We start from the raw sequence: 14,949 nt of genomic DNA, 5'->3' as shown, positions 1-14,949 counted from the left end.
AATATAATATTCCCCCACTTGATTAAATAATCACTCTCTATAGAAACCTTTGCATTGGTGCATAAAGTAAAATGTCTTTCGACTTGAATTTTACCTTAGTGTAATTATCACAAAGTTTGTTGAAATTTTGGTTGCCGAAGCATTGAACCACTATCCCTTGATAACAAACCGGTGATAACACACACACCTTTGCTATGTTCACTTGAGACCTCAATGTCTCGCTTTTGCACCGTTAATGGCCATGTGCACATTCCATTCATAGACTTTTCTTGAGAATGACTCCCAATTCTCATGAGGGGCGGCACCACCCCTAGGTCTATATAGGTAGAACTCTTACAGTATTTTGTTACCCTAAAATACTTGTCTTTTCAAGACCAAGTTCTATTAAAAAACCTTTTGGTTTTAACCCTCATTTTGGTAACACACTAGTACTCATATCTCAGATGGGACAAAATTTGAGTAACACTACTTTCACTTGATTGATTTATTATTACCTATTGAACCTAATATTAGTTCGGTTACTAGTATTAAGATAGGTTACCATCAACCGTGAATCTCTTTAGGGAGTCTAAGTCCCATCCCTTGAGATGTAGAAATGATTCTATTTGAATTATTTTTCTCATGTATGCATACTTAGACACTCTTCATTATTTTATTCAAACTTTGTTGCTAGCCATAGTTTGATTAAAATAGTTACCCCTTTAAAATAGTGATTTTGACCACAGTCAACACCCCCACTATTTTATAGTTCAATATCCAAGATAAAAATTTGAATATTAATTATAGAAAGCTCTTTGTTTCTATAATTTATGTTTTAAATTGATTCCTTCTTGAATCAAAATATTACAAACAATAACTTTAGACACCAAGCATGTCTAGATTTGTTCATTCCATACGCATATAGCCAATGTGATTTAGAATGTGGAATTCCAAATCACCTATTTTATAGGATGACCAAATTAATTAATTATTATCAACAAAATAAATTGATTAACTTTGGAGTATCACCCCCACATTTCTCACATAGTGATAATCACTTTAAAATAGAAATCTCTTCATTTCTATTAAGTCATTTATCCTCCAAGATAAATCTAAACTTATAATTCTCAAAGTTCATCATGAGTCCTCTAAGACACATGATAAACTCCCAAGATAAAACCTCAATGTTTATCTTGATTTATTTACTTGATAGAGCAAGGCACACTTCTCTCAAAGCAACTTTTACCTAGTTTCTTTCTTTTATATATTTCACAAAATAAAATATGTGAATACATATGTCATGTGAAAATTTCTCAAACAAATAATCACTAATTTTCACTTTTAGTTGTCTAAATAATCTCAAAATCACTTTAAACAACTTTTGTGTATTTGTAATGACCTAACTTATTCTAGACTTTGGACCATTAATAACTACTATACATAGACACTAATCTTTAGGAAAACATACATATGAAATAATCATAACTTCATTAAACTGTAAAACAAAAGTTAAACTATATAAAATTAAGAGTAGGATATGGGATTCCATTGTTTTGAAAATAAAACATAACATAACTTAAATCTTAAATAATTGGTTACAAAATCAAGTGCGGAAATACATAAAAATCATAATTTAAAAGACTTAAACAACTTCATCCTCGAATCGTTTGCGCAGTCCACCGATTCCATTCTCCCTCAATACACAATCCCAAGCTGCCAAGAATCTTCTCGCCGCCATACTATTTTCCTACACATATAAAACAAAGGAATGAGCCTAATGCCCAGCAAGGAAAATCTACTACAAGCATGAATCATATACATAAACATAAGCTATAAGCATATAACATATTCTATAAACATATATCATAATTCTAACCCATGTACATGGTAACTATTGGGGTTTGCTAACTAAGCAACTATAAGCCTCAAACTACAATGAGGTTTGCTAGTTAAGCAACTATAAGCCCCAAAAACATAAAAGTGTTGGGGTTTGCTATATAGCAACTATAAGCCCCAAAAAATACATATATCATAACACATAAAATCATACTATAGCATAATCATAACATATTATATAACATAGCACATATCACATAGGAACTATCCTATTTTCCTTACCAAATACCGGGATGTGAGAACAAGGTCGGGATTTTGGAACACTCCTAAAAACCATTAATAAAAAGGTGAGTATTCTAAAAGAAAGAGATGAAAAAGGAAATGAATCTAAACCACCGAGAAGAAGAGCTTACCGAAATGAAACCTCAAGTTCAAAGAACTTAGATGCCTAACCATGAATGAAAATAGTGAGTTAGGAATTGAGTAGAGAAAAACTATAAAAACTAATGAAACAATATAGAAAGAAACTAGAAATAGGAATACCTTTAATGCACTATAACCGAACTACGCCTCGAAATCGAAATACACACTATGAACCTTACTTCCCAAGTGTTTTAATAAGCTTAGAATGATAAAGCTTATAACCCCAACCCAAGTGTTTAACACTCTAAAGTAAACCTAGCCGCTTGAAGGCTCTGAACTCAGCTTGAAGAATGAAAGAAATGGCTGAGTACTAGGCCCTATTTATAGAGTTCAAGAATGAAAAGATCTTCATTTAGCTTGAATAAAAATAATGACTTTTAATTGAAAACCATTTGAATATTCGTTTAGTAGAGGATTAAGACTCGGTCAAAAAGATTCTTGACTTATCAAGAGGTTAAGGATTAAAAAGAAGCTCGGTTTCAAAATTATTCAAAATTCATGCCCTAGAGTCGATATATCGCCCATGTTAGGCGTTATATCTCCTGGGCTGATATTCCTGAGGCTTGTCGAAATGGTCGTGCGAAGTTAAGTGTTTTTCGTATCCCCGTGTGGCGATATATCGCCCCCTAGAGCTGCGATATATCGGCATACGTTGAAATATTATACACGTAATTATACTTTTTAAGCCTAATTTGAATTGAGTAAACAGCTTTGACTGAGTCCAATAATGATTTCAAAGCTGTTAGCAGACTCTGGGATTTTCAAATATTACTCTTAATAAACTATTCCTAAAAAATACTTAATTTCTCATTAAACATACACATGACAAGTGTTATTGTCTTATTGGGTCTATCTAAACCTTACAGTATAATAAATATCATCTTCATAATCAGTCATATTAATCAAACGTTAGGTTATAATTAATATTCTTAAACTATAGGTTAAACTTATAAAATCTACAAGTGTTGCTACGAGTGTCCAACTAAGTCCCGGCTTGAACCAAAATCCACAGCAATAAACATACTATAACTACTACTAGCTATTACTATTACTACTACTATATACCTAGCTAAGTAAAGTTCTTGGACTCTACATTATTTCTTAAGAGTCTCTTTGAGATTCTTTTGAAAACACCAATTTTACATCCATTGATTTTCTCATCAAAATCAATTTGAAGATGTCAATATTTTAAACACTTTAAATCAAAGAAAATAAACCCTCATTGATTTATTTAAACACTTTAATTTCTTAAGTTTTAGTTTAAAATTATCTCCTCATTGAGATTAATTTAAACATATCACCATCTTTAACCAAAATGAAACGTCTTCTCATTGAATATTTAAGAATTATTGTCACTAAATAATTCTCAAATATATTTCATTTGACCACACTCTAGACTATAAGTCTATTGAGTCAATATGTCATCCCACAATTTTTGAATCCACCTTGATCCATTTTTCTTGCAATGACAAGACACTTATCAAAAGATGTAACCCCCTTAGGTTCATCTTTTCTTAACTCATAATTGAGATGCTCAACACTTTAAATGAGAATTCTAATTTCCCAAATAATTCTTTTATTCACAAATCACATACTAACAATAATATAGGATAAAACTTATTAACATCTCACAAATGTTTGCATGATTATATTTTAATATAATTTCACATAATTGTCAACACATATGACTTATATCATACTAACATGGCTCTTTATGGATATGTAAACATAAATTACAAATATACACACATATGATTTCATATTTTTATAGATTCACAAAATCAATATATTTATGCATGTCATATAAAACTCATAAAATTGTCATTCTAATAATTTATCATTATCACATAATAAGACAATTCTATAACATGCTATCATAATAGATTATTTACACATTAATCACATATAACAAAAACTCAAGATATTAAATTATCTTCTAATCTAACCACTATACTTGAAAAACAAAGGAGAATAGAAAAAAATGAACCTCATTTATAAATTTTCCTTCTTCTCATTTCTATCACTATATGAAAACCATTAGATCTTCTAAGAAAACAAAAGAAGAACATTACCTTATCTTACCATCTTTTCAAAGTTGGATCCTCACAAGATCTCTATGGTTTCTCCTTCCATTGAAAAGGAAAATAAGCTTTTGATTGTTAGAGAATATATTTGTATACTCAATGGAAATATGGAAAAACCCAAAATACAACTCTATGCAAAAAATACAATAGGCAAGGTAATTGATTAAATAAACATTACAACTCAATTGCTCAAAATACAAGTAAATATAAAGAGGTAGAAGAAGAAGATTACAAACTCAAAACTACAATAATACAAGTAAATAAGAACAACAATATCAAAAGAATGAAAATAAAATCAATAAAAAGAACAAACTCTCACACAACCAAAGTGTAGAGTAGTGGGGATCACCAACTTGAACAAGGTTCAAAACCTTTGTCCAGAAGCTGATTTCCCCTATTCTCTAAGCACTAAGGGATCTCTCTAGGAAATAGCTCTCTGGAATTATCAAGCCTCTATGGTGTATTTTCCAGCCAAGTGTTTTGTGGATGGAAAATAATGTGTCTTACAAGTGAGCATTAGGCTCCTATTTATAGAGTTTTGTGACACCATTTGAATTTCAAATTCCACCAACCCCCATGGCTGTTACCAATGATTAATTAGATGTTTAAGGAATTAAAATAGAGATTTGGGAGTTACTTGGCTGTTGGAAACATTCAAAATTGGATAAAACCGAAGTTTGGAAAATGTTGTCAGCCACTCAGGCCGCGACCCACGATGTTTTCTGCCTCTTCGGCCATGGCCTAAAAAACTCAGGTCGCGGCCTAAGACGTTTTTTCAGCAACAAATTTTCCAAATTTGCCAAAACATTCCAAATTCATTCCCACTTGATTTTGTAACTACCATACACATTATGGGAGTTAAAATCACATCTCTAACAGCCATATCTCTTATGACTTTGAGAAATTCAAATAAAAATGTGTAATATCAAATCTACACATTATTGGGTAATATTTGGAAGTTACAAAGTTGTGATTGAATTTTTAACACCAAATATGTTACATATTTGGATATTTCACATATATTTAAATAATGTAACTCTCTATTATATGTTACAATATGTGACACTCTTTGTCACATTTATTTAATCGAAAACATTATATTATAAAATAAAATAATATAATATTACATTACATTATATTATAAATAATATAATAGTGTTTACCACTTCAGTGGGTTTGTGAATGTAGTGTGGTATGATTTTTCCCATGGGGAAAGCTCGTGATATGCTCATCATGTTTAATGGGTCAAGTTATTGACTGCAGATTCAACCAACAGGTATGTATCCAAGGCAGATAATAAGACCTGGTGGTGGTTATACAAAGGTTGGGAGTTACAGCTAGGGTTTGAGTTCTTCATCTGCCCCTCAGAATTTCTAGCAAATGTTCATAGATTTGCAATTAAGATTGTAGAGGAAAGGGGAAGAGATTAGGTGTTTGAAGCAACAATGAAACCTATAAGGGAGCACCTCTTACTTTGTTATGCTAGGAGTGGCACCAGTTTTGGCTCAGCCTAGGGTTGAAAACAAATGGGAATTTCTTTGTGAAAGATTCTAGGAGTATTACCCTCTAGTTTTTGAGGGAGGTCTAGATCCATTCAGAGTGGAGCAATGGATGGGCATGATCAGTTCCATTCTTGACACTATGGAGCTGGTAGGTCGTGATAGGGTGATCTGTGCTACATATGTATTGTGGGATGATGCCCGGACATGGTGGGAAGTAGTATCCCAGACACAAGATACAACTGCGATGGATTGGAAAGAATTTAGGCAGCTGTTCAATGAAAGGTATTACTGTGATGTAGCCAAGACTGCAAAGATGAATGAGTTTCTGAACCTCGTTCAGGGAAATACAATAGTAACCGAGTATGTTAACAGATTTTCTGGGTTGTCCAAGTTTTCTTTTGACATGGTACCCGCAGATGTAGCTCGGAAGGAAATGTTTATTCAGGGATTGAATCCCAGAATAGCTCAGGGCATTAGAGTTGCCCCAGTGAATGAAATCTCTTCCTACGCTCAGGTGGTAGGGAAGGCTCTTGCTGTTGAGAGCACAAGAAATATAATTGAGAAGGAAAGTGCTGGAGATCATGGAGATCAGATAGTGATACCTCCATTTATTGGATCAAGCAAGAACAAGGAATGGAAAGTATACCTAGAATGCACCCGGTGTAAGAGGCGTCATCTGGGAGAATGTCGAGCAAATGCATGTTTCTTATGTGAAATGGTTGGACATTTCAAGAAAGATTGCCCAAGGCAAAGGAAGGATAAGCAAAAGGGGATGGACAACTCGACTTCGGCTTGAGTGTTCGTTCCGGTGTAGTCAGATTCAGAGATTGAGACCGAGCCTAGTTCCTTAGTGGTGGCAGGTCAGCTTTTTAGTTTTGATTTTTGTATTATGCTAACTGGTTTTGGTACCATGTTGTTTCTTTGTTTATTGCATCTAGAAAAGCATAGACTTGTTATGCAGATCACATGGTTATGTGGTGATTTTAAGAGATGAGGTAGATTATGATGGAAATGACTCATCAGTTGATATGCTAAGGTTGGTTATGACTGACCTCAGTATGATCCTGGGTTTGGATTGGTTAACCAAGTGTGAGGTAATGATAGCTTGCAAGGAAAGGATAGTAACTCTTGGGTTTGAGAGTGGGAAACCCTTGTGATGGTTGACACTGTGCATGGATTTTATATGCTGATAACAGTTGTATTCAGAGCTAGAGATCTATTGCAAGAGGATGCATAGAAATATTAGCTAGTGTGGTGGATACCACTTAGATTGTGCTAGTGGGATCAGGATGGACTAGATTAGTCTATGAGTTTCTGGATGGATTTCCAGGGGATTTGTCAGGATTATGTTTACATAAAAGGATAGAATGGTGATTGGATTGGTGCCAGGGATGGAATCAAGTCTAGGGCACTGTATTGAACGACTTCAACAAAGTTATAAGACCTAAAGGCTCAGTTATTGGATAAGGTGGTATTCTCCAAGGTAGATCTTTAGTACCAGCTGAAGATCAGGGAAAAGGATATGCAGAAGATTGCTCTTATATTAGATAAGGGCACTGGGAGTGCTGAGTATGTTTTGAGAATTTGGTTAATGCCAAGTTGTTCTTATGAATTAGATGAACAGAGTATTCAAAGATTATCTGAATTGGATTTGTGATCGTCTTGATCGATGGTATTGTGATATATTCTTGGTTGGAAATTTTCCAAGGTTAAGGAACGCCTTAGGGGCAGGAGTTTCCTTGGACGAGCAGGATATTATATGTGCTTCAAGAAAGAATTCTGAGTCTTCTTATAGATCATAATCAGTTTGCAGGTTGTTATGACACCTCAGTGACAGGAGAAAGTGATTGCCTATGCATCATGTTGGTTAAAGAATCTGACCAGAACCAGAGTAGAGTTTATGGTGGGTCAGGTGGCTAACATTATGTTTGGGTTACTCTTGTAGAGAGGATTAAAGGAAAGACAGTTAAGTGACCCACAGATGGGAGAATTGAGGAGAATGTCTTAGCTGGATTAGCTAAGGATTATACAGTATGAGGTATGAGATTATTGTGGTATAAGCATCGGATTTGGAATCTGATGGACACTGGGATTAAACGGGGGATTCTGGATGAATCTTATACTACTCTCTTATTCTCTTCATCCAGCATCATGAAAGATGTATTGGGATATGAAAGCTTTATAGTGGTGGCCTGGGATGGAGAGGAACATAATGGAATACCTAGCAAAGTTCTTAACCTATTAGTAGGTCAAGACAGAGTATCAGAAATCAGTAAGGCCATTGCAACCTTTGAGTATTCCATAGTGGAAATAAGGAAACATCATGATAGGTTTCGCGGTGGGGCTGCCCAGGAGAGTGGGTCAGCGTGATTTGGATTGGGTCATTATGGACTAGTATTGAAAGTGAGTTCATTTCTATCAATGAGGACGAGTAACAAAGATGATTAGTATCCAGATCTCTATGTGAGAGAGATAATACGCCTTCATGGAATTCAAGGTCTATCTTATCAGATGAAGACTCTATTATTACTTCTAGGTCTTAGGAGGGTTAAAGAAGATGATGAGTATACAGTTGGAACTTAGTACAGTTGATTATCCTCAGACTGATGGTATATCAGAGAGAGAGAGAGTTATCCAGTATTGGAGAGGCACCTTATGAAACATTGTATAGTAAGGAATGTATATCACACATTCATTGGAATGAAATGGGTGAGATGTTGATTTTCGATCCTGAGGTAGTTCAGGGGATCATTGAGATTATTAGATGGTTAGAGCTTGGATGCTCACTTCTCAGAGTAAATGGAAAAGTTTTGTTGAATTGAAAAGCAGGAACATGGAGTTCCGAGTAGAAGATTGTATCTTCCTTAAAGTATCGCCATGGAAAGGGCTGAGGAGGTAAGGGCAAGTTGAGCCCTAGATTAATATGACCGTTTGAGTCCTGGATAGGACCGGTCAGGTTGACTTTGGATTAGCCTTATTTTTGGCACTATTGGCAATATACAGTGTATTTTATATTTCCATGTTGAGGACATGGGTTAGAAGAGACTCATGAGTTGAGTTATGAGAATCTGGAAATTGAGGCTAAGTTATCCTATGAGGAGTAGCCAGTTCAGATCTTAACATAAAGAATAAGGTTCTGAGAAGCAAAGCTATACCTTGGGTTAAGGTATTTTACAGAAATAGTAGGGTCGAGGGAGCGACTTAGGAACTGGAATCAGATATGCGGAATTTATATTCTTGGCGATTCAGATAAATTTCGACGACGAAATTTTTGTAAGGAGGGGATAGTTGTAATGACCCAAATTCCCTAATAAGGTTTAGGACCTTGATTAGGAGGTCAGGAGGGCCATAATTGATTTATTATGCCATTAAATGATTATATGCATGATTATGTGAATTATATTATTATATGATGATAAATGCAAGCATATGGGTCCATTTTTCATTATAAGGACATTTTGGTAATTTGGCCCGTTGAGGGCACATTTGTATATTTTCATGCATGCTGGTGAATTTTGAATAAGGCCACATCATAATGTGGATTTGTTTGAGCCATTCGGCATGAGATGATCTTTGAATGCAAGTTATCGTTTTGGTCATAACGGGGTTAATTTCGGGGCTCGGGGTGAGTCTTGAGGTAATTTGAGGATTAGAACATTATCGAGAATTAAAAGGTAATGGGATATGAATTATTAGCATTTGAGAATATTTGGAATAATGGGAATTGGAGGATGTTAATTATGATTAACAAGATAGACGGGAAAGGACGGTTTTGCCCTTGGTGGCTATTTAGGGTTTATTTAGGCCTAGGGGCATTTCGGTCTTCTAACCTTAAGATATATATGAACTAAGAAGGCAGTAGAACTGAACCAAAACAGAGCATAGCTCCTTCTTCATCCGTTCATCTTTTTTCTCTTCTTTTTCCTTTGAATTTTTTAGCTCTATTTAAGGAACCAAGTTAGGGAAGTGGACCTTGAGGGTCTAGGGTTGTTTTCCACCATTGAAGAGGGTGTGATTTTGAGCTTGAGGTAAGTTTCTAGCCATTAGAACTCTGGTTTTGCTTTGTTTTTCTTATTGAGTTCCAGTTGGGATTTTGATTTGAAAGTTGATAATTGATGGGAGTTTTGGCTATGATTGATTAGGTTATGATGCCTAGGACATGTAGAGTAGATATTTGGGGTTCATTTGGGGGTTTGGATGAGGTTTGGGATCAAGTTTTTAAGGTTGGAAATGGAGAAGTCGAAGGAGGAAGAACCAAGGTTGTTTCAGCCTGGTCCTAGCGCTGTAGCGCCCAAGGGAGGGCGCTACAGCGTTGTCTAGGGCCAGACTGCTCTGGTTGTAGTGCTGGGGCACCAGGGGAGCAGCATTGTAGCGCTACCCTGCTTTTCCTGATTCATATTTTGGGCACTTTTGAGGGTTTTTGGCTCGGGGTTTCAATTCCTAAGGTCCGGGATCGAATCTACTAACCGTTTGAGTACGATTCGAGGTCCCGGGAGTGAGGTATAGGTCAAGAACCTTTTATTATTGATTTCATTAATGGGATTCCATGTTTGGTTATGACTAGGTGACCGCTAAGGGATCAAATTATTGATCGTTCTCAAGGGTCGTTCAATTATTATTTCTCACTCAAACCAGAGGTAAGAAAACTACACCGAGTATGTGATGCATGAGAAACATGTGATTAGGGCATGATATGAATATTGATTATGAGATTCATCAGAGCTTGAGTCTCTGTAAATGTGCTTGATCATAATTATGCCAGTGATTATTAAGTAAGCATGCTAAATGCCCTACATTTGGATATTTGACATATGATATATGCCTGGTTGCATTGCTTACTTGTGAATGGCACTGACTCATTAGTCAGAATCGGCAATGGTGTCAGTATTAACTGTGAAGTCGTGACTCATTAGTCAAGTTTGGCAGTAGTACTGAGCATCTGTCGTATGGTATTGGCTTAAGATTCAAGAACATTTTTAGCATTTTTAATGCAAGCCGAAAAGATTAGATCTAATCGACATAAGCATTGAATGAATCATCATGAGCATTAATGCCTGATCGACCTCAAGTTTGATGAAAACTAAAAGCGCTTGTCTAGTTTAATGGCAAGTTACTTAGAGTCAGGTCCAGAAGGTCCAGGTGACTGCATCATCACCTGGCTATGGGATACAAGCCCCATTATGATTATCAGAATCTTAAGTGTTAATCACTCATCTGATTAGGGCTACACGCCCCGGCATGATTATCAGAATCTCAAGTGTTAATCACTCATCTGGTTTAAGTTAGTGACTTATTCATCAGTCACTCATCTGATTTAAGTTAGTGACTCTCTCATCAGTCACTCATCTGATTAGGGCTACAAGCCCCAACATGGTTATCAGAACCTCAAAGTGTTAAGCACTCATCTGATTAGGGCTACACGCCCCAGCATGGTTATCACAACCTCAAAGTGTTAATCACTCATCTGATTAGGATTGACTTGATAGTCATCCACATAGGTGGGTAGGATCCACCATCACTATTTGAACTTATTTGCATGCTGAATAGGACTATTATTGCTAGGCATGCACATTATGATTTAGTAACATGTTATTATTGTTCATGAGCATATTGAGTTTTCTTGCTGAGCTTCGGCTCACAGGTGCTATGTGGTGCAGGTAAAGGCAAAAGAAAGCTAGACCATCCTTGAGTTGGAGAGCTTAGGTGACGGTGTGTACATATGCGGCTGCTCGACCGCCACAGCTGAGGGTTTAAAGAGGAACTAGGGTTAAACCCTATTTTGCCGCTTAGATCAGCTGGTTGCAAATCTTTTGTTGTAATTAACCTTTAAATTATCTTTTTGGGATCCCATTGTATGTAGTAAACATTTTAGTGAAACACTGTATCTTAATCTAAATTTTTAACCCTAAACTGCTAATCATACTTAGTTACACGATTATGGCCAAATGACTCAATTAGCGAGTTTAGAACTGTTTAAAATGCACACCGTAATGGTCCCTGGGTCGTTGGGCATTACAATGCTAGTTGAGGAAGATTCCAAATTCCAATTGTTCCAATGCAATCACTTAACACAACCCCAATAGGAGGATCAAGCCAAGTGACCATGCAGCCATCAGCATTTGGAGTAACTAACGTCACGGTCAAACAACAAACAACCACATCCAACACGGTCAATCAGAATGTGGGTTCACATTCGACTTCATCAGCCATTCCTCCAATAGTCAAATCATCGGCCGTTCCTCTAGCAGTCAACTCATCAGCCATTCCTCCAGCAGTTATTCCACCAGCTGTCAACCTGACCAACATGACTGCTTCTGAAAGCTCTCAAAACCAACAATCCCTTACTGGACCAAATAATATGACTATTGATTTAACACCCTCTATTATGAATGCAGGAAAGAATGTTGCACCTACTCAATAAGAGTTGATTGAACAAATAATTGCACGAAAACTGGAAAGCATGGAGGCCATAATCCAACGAATTCCAGGGGTGCCAACTCCCATTAAAAAAAGCCTACCTAGCAACTTTGTAGATTCACCCTTTGTAGATGCAATTTCCTTAGTTGAAATGCAAATAAAGTTTGTGTTCCCATTGATGAAAATGTGTGATGGAACGGCTGATCCCAATGACCACATAGCTAGCTACAAGCAAAGGATATTTACTTCTGCTATACCTCGTGAGTTACGCGAGGCGTGTATGTTTAAGGGGTTTGGCTTTAGTCTGGTTGGGCCAGCCCTTCAGTTGTATTCAAACTTGGATAATAATTCCATTGCTTCTTTTGCTCAATTGACTGATGTTTTTGTAGAGCAGTTTGCTAGTAGTAGGAAATTGGAGAAACTATCAGATAACATCTACAGAATTAGACAGAGAAGAGATGAATCTCTAAGAGATTATGTAGCAAGGTTCAATGCTGAGAAGGTGTAATTACATCTTGCAACGTCGACACAGTCGTCATAGCCTTCCGAAAAGGCCTTCTGGTAGAATCTGACCTTTATATAGAGGTGGCGATGTGTACATATGCGACCGCTTGACCACCATAGCCAAGGTGTTTCTCACGGGAACTAGGGGTTAACCCTATTTTTGTCGCTTAGGTCGGCGGGTTATAATTTTGGCACTGTAATGACCATTTTGGATTGTAAATAACTTTGTAAACATTTTTGGGTCCATGTACAGTTTTATGTTTTAAATAAAATATATCCATTTCTTTTGAATCAAGATTTTTCACCTTAGCCTATTAATAACACCTAGATGCCCGTTTATAACCAAATGACTTGTTTAGCGAGTTAAGCACTGTTTAAAGTCCATAGTAACGGTCTTGGAGTAACCAGGGCGTTACAACTTGGTATCAGAGCGTGCCAAGGTTTAGGGTTCTTGTAGATTGGTTGGGCATGTACACTTACTATTGAAGACAAGCTCAACTCATGGTTTGGTAACTATTTATGTGGTTATGTGTTTAACCGCTTAAATAGAATATAAATGCTTTACCTATCTACATGTGATATATTGATAAGGCTGGGCCTTGACTATTGCATCATAACCAAGAATGTGCTTATTAGTACTAATTTTGCTAGAACACGCTTATTTGCATTGTTAACTGATAATGGTTATTTGTTAAATGATGAATGTTAAATGTTATGATCATGTTTCAATATGTTTATCTGCATGATTGTGGAACATGGGTGATTATCTATTTGATCTTGGACCGTGAAGCGGCAAGAGGTTTAGTTATCACTGCCTAACTAGTCGCATTGATTGTTTCAGCAAGGTTTAAGTTGATAATATGATTCCAAGACAGACATATTCATAAGTTGGCCAAGAAGATCAGGACCAGAATAACAGACAGGGTCAAGAGAATGACCAAAATCAGATTCCTCAGCCAGCTCCTGATAATTGGCAACAGCTGTTTACTGATTTACAGGCCAGAGTTATGAGGCAGGAAGAAGAATCCGCCTCCTGAGACAACAACAGGCTCCTGCAGGGAATGTTTTACCTAAGGCACCACCTGTAGCGGTGCCAACAGTTGAGTAGCTGCCAGAGGCTGGAAGCAAATGGGAACCTCTTTATGAAAGGTTCAGGAAACAACAACCTCTGATTTTTTAGGGTAATGCAGATCCAGCTACGGCAGAGCAGTGGATGAGCATGATTACCACCATCCTTAACTTTATGAGGGTGTCTGGTAATGAGAGGGTGGCTTGTGCCACATACATGTTTCAGGAGGATGCTCGAATTTGATGGGAAGTGATATCCCAGACTAGAAACATCAATTCCCTGAGTTGGGAAAAGTTTCAGACTCTGTTTAATGAGAAATACTATAACGACGCCATCAAGGCTGCAAAGGCTGAAGAGTTTATCAGATTACTTCAGGGGAGTCTATCAGTGACTGAATATGCTATGAAGTTCAACAGATTGGCAAAGTTTTCCATGGAGCTGGTGCCCAGTGATGGGACCAGAAGGGAGAGGTTTCTCTAGGGGCTACAACCTAGATTAGCTCGGGATGTTCGTATCATCACTGTGGCTGGAGTTACTACTTATGCACAGGTGGTTGAGAAGGTGCTCATAGCTGAGAGCACAGAGAACAAGATCTGGCGGGACAATGCAGCCAGAAGAGAGTTGAGGAGGACATGTCCTCCATTTGTGGGTTTAGGTAGGGATGGAGGCCCCAGTGATCAGAAGAGGAAGGATCCTGATACCTTCCCAACTCCAGGTCCTGATAGGCGACCAAGTGGTATTATAATGGGCTGCTAGGGTGGTAGTGAGGCTTAGAGGACTTATCCAGAAAGCCCTAGGTGCAAGAGATGCCATTTGGGGGAGTGTAGGGAAAATGCTTGCTTCTTATGTGGGGCAGTGGGACATTTAAAGAAAGATTGCCCAAAAGAAAGAAAGGAAGAACCCAGGAAGGTGGACAGCTCGGCCCCAGCTCGAGTGTTCGCATTGACTCAAGCAGAAGCTGAGGCTTCACCCTCAGTAGTTACAGGTCAGCTTTTTAGTGCTAGAACCCCTTATATTGTTTTGAGTGATTCTGGTGCTACACATTCTTTTGTTGATAGTAGAATTATTGATAGATTATGTAGAAAATGTGATTATTATGCTGTGGGGTTCAGGACCTTATTACCCACTAGGGAGT

The sequence above is a fragment of the Humulus lupulus genome, chromosome 4, assembly GCF_963169125.1.
Source record: "Humulus lupulus chromosome 4, drHumLupu1.1, whole genome shotgun sequence".
Taxonomy (NCBI): Eukaryota; Viridiplantae; Streptophyta; class Magnoliopsida; order Rosales; family Cannabaceae; genus Humulus; species Humulus lupulus.
This window is presented reverse-complemented; position numbering follows the sequence as displayed.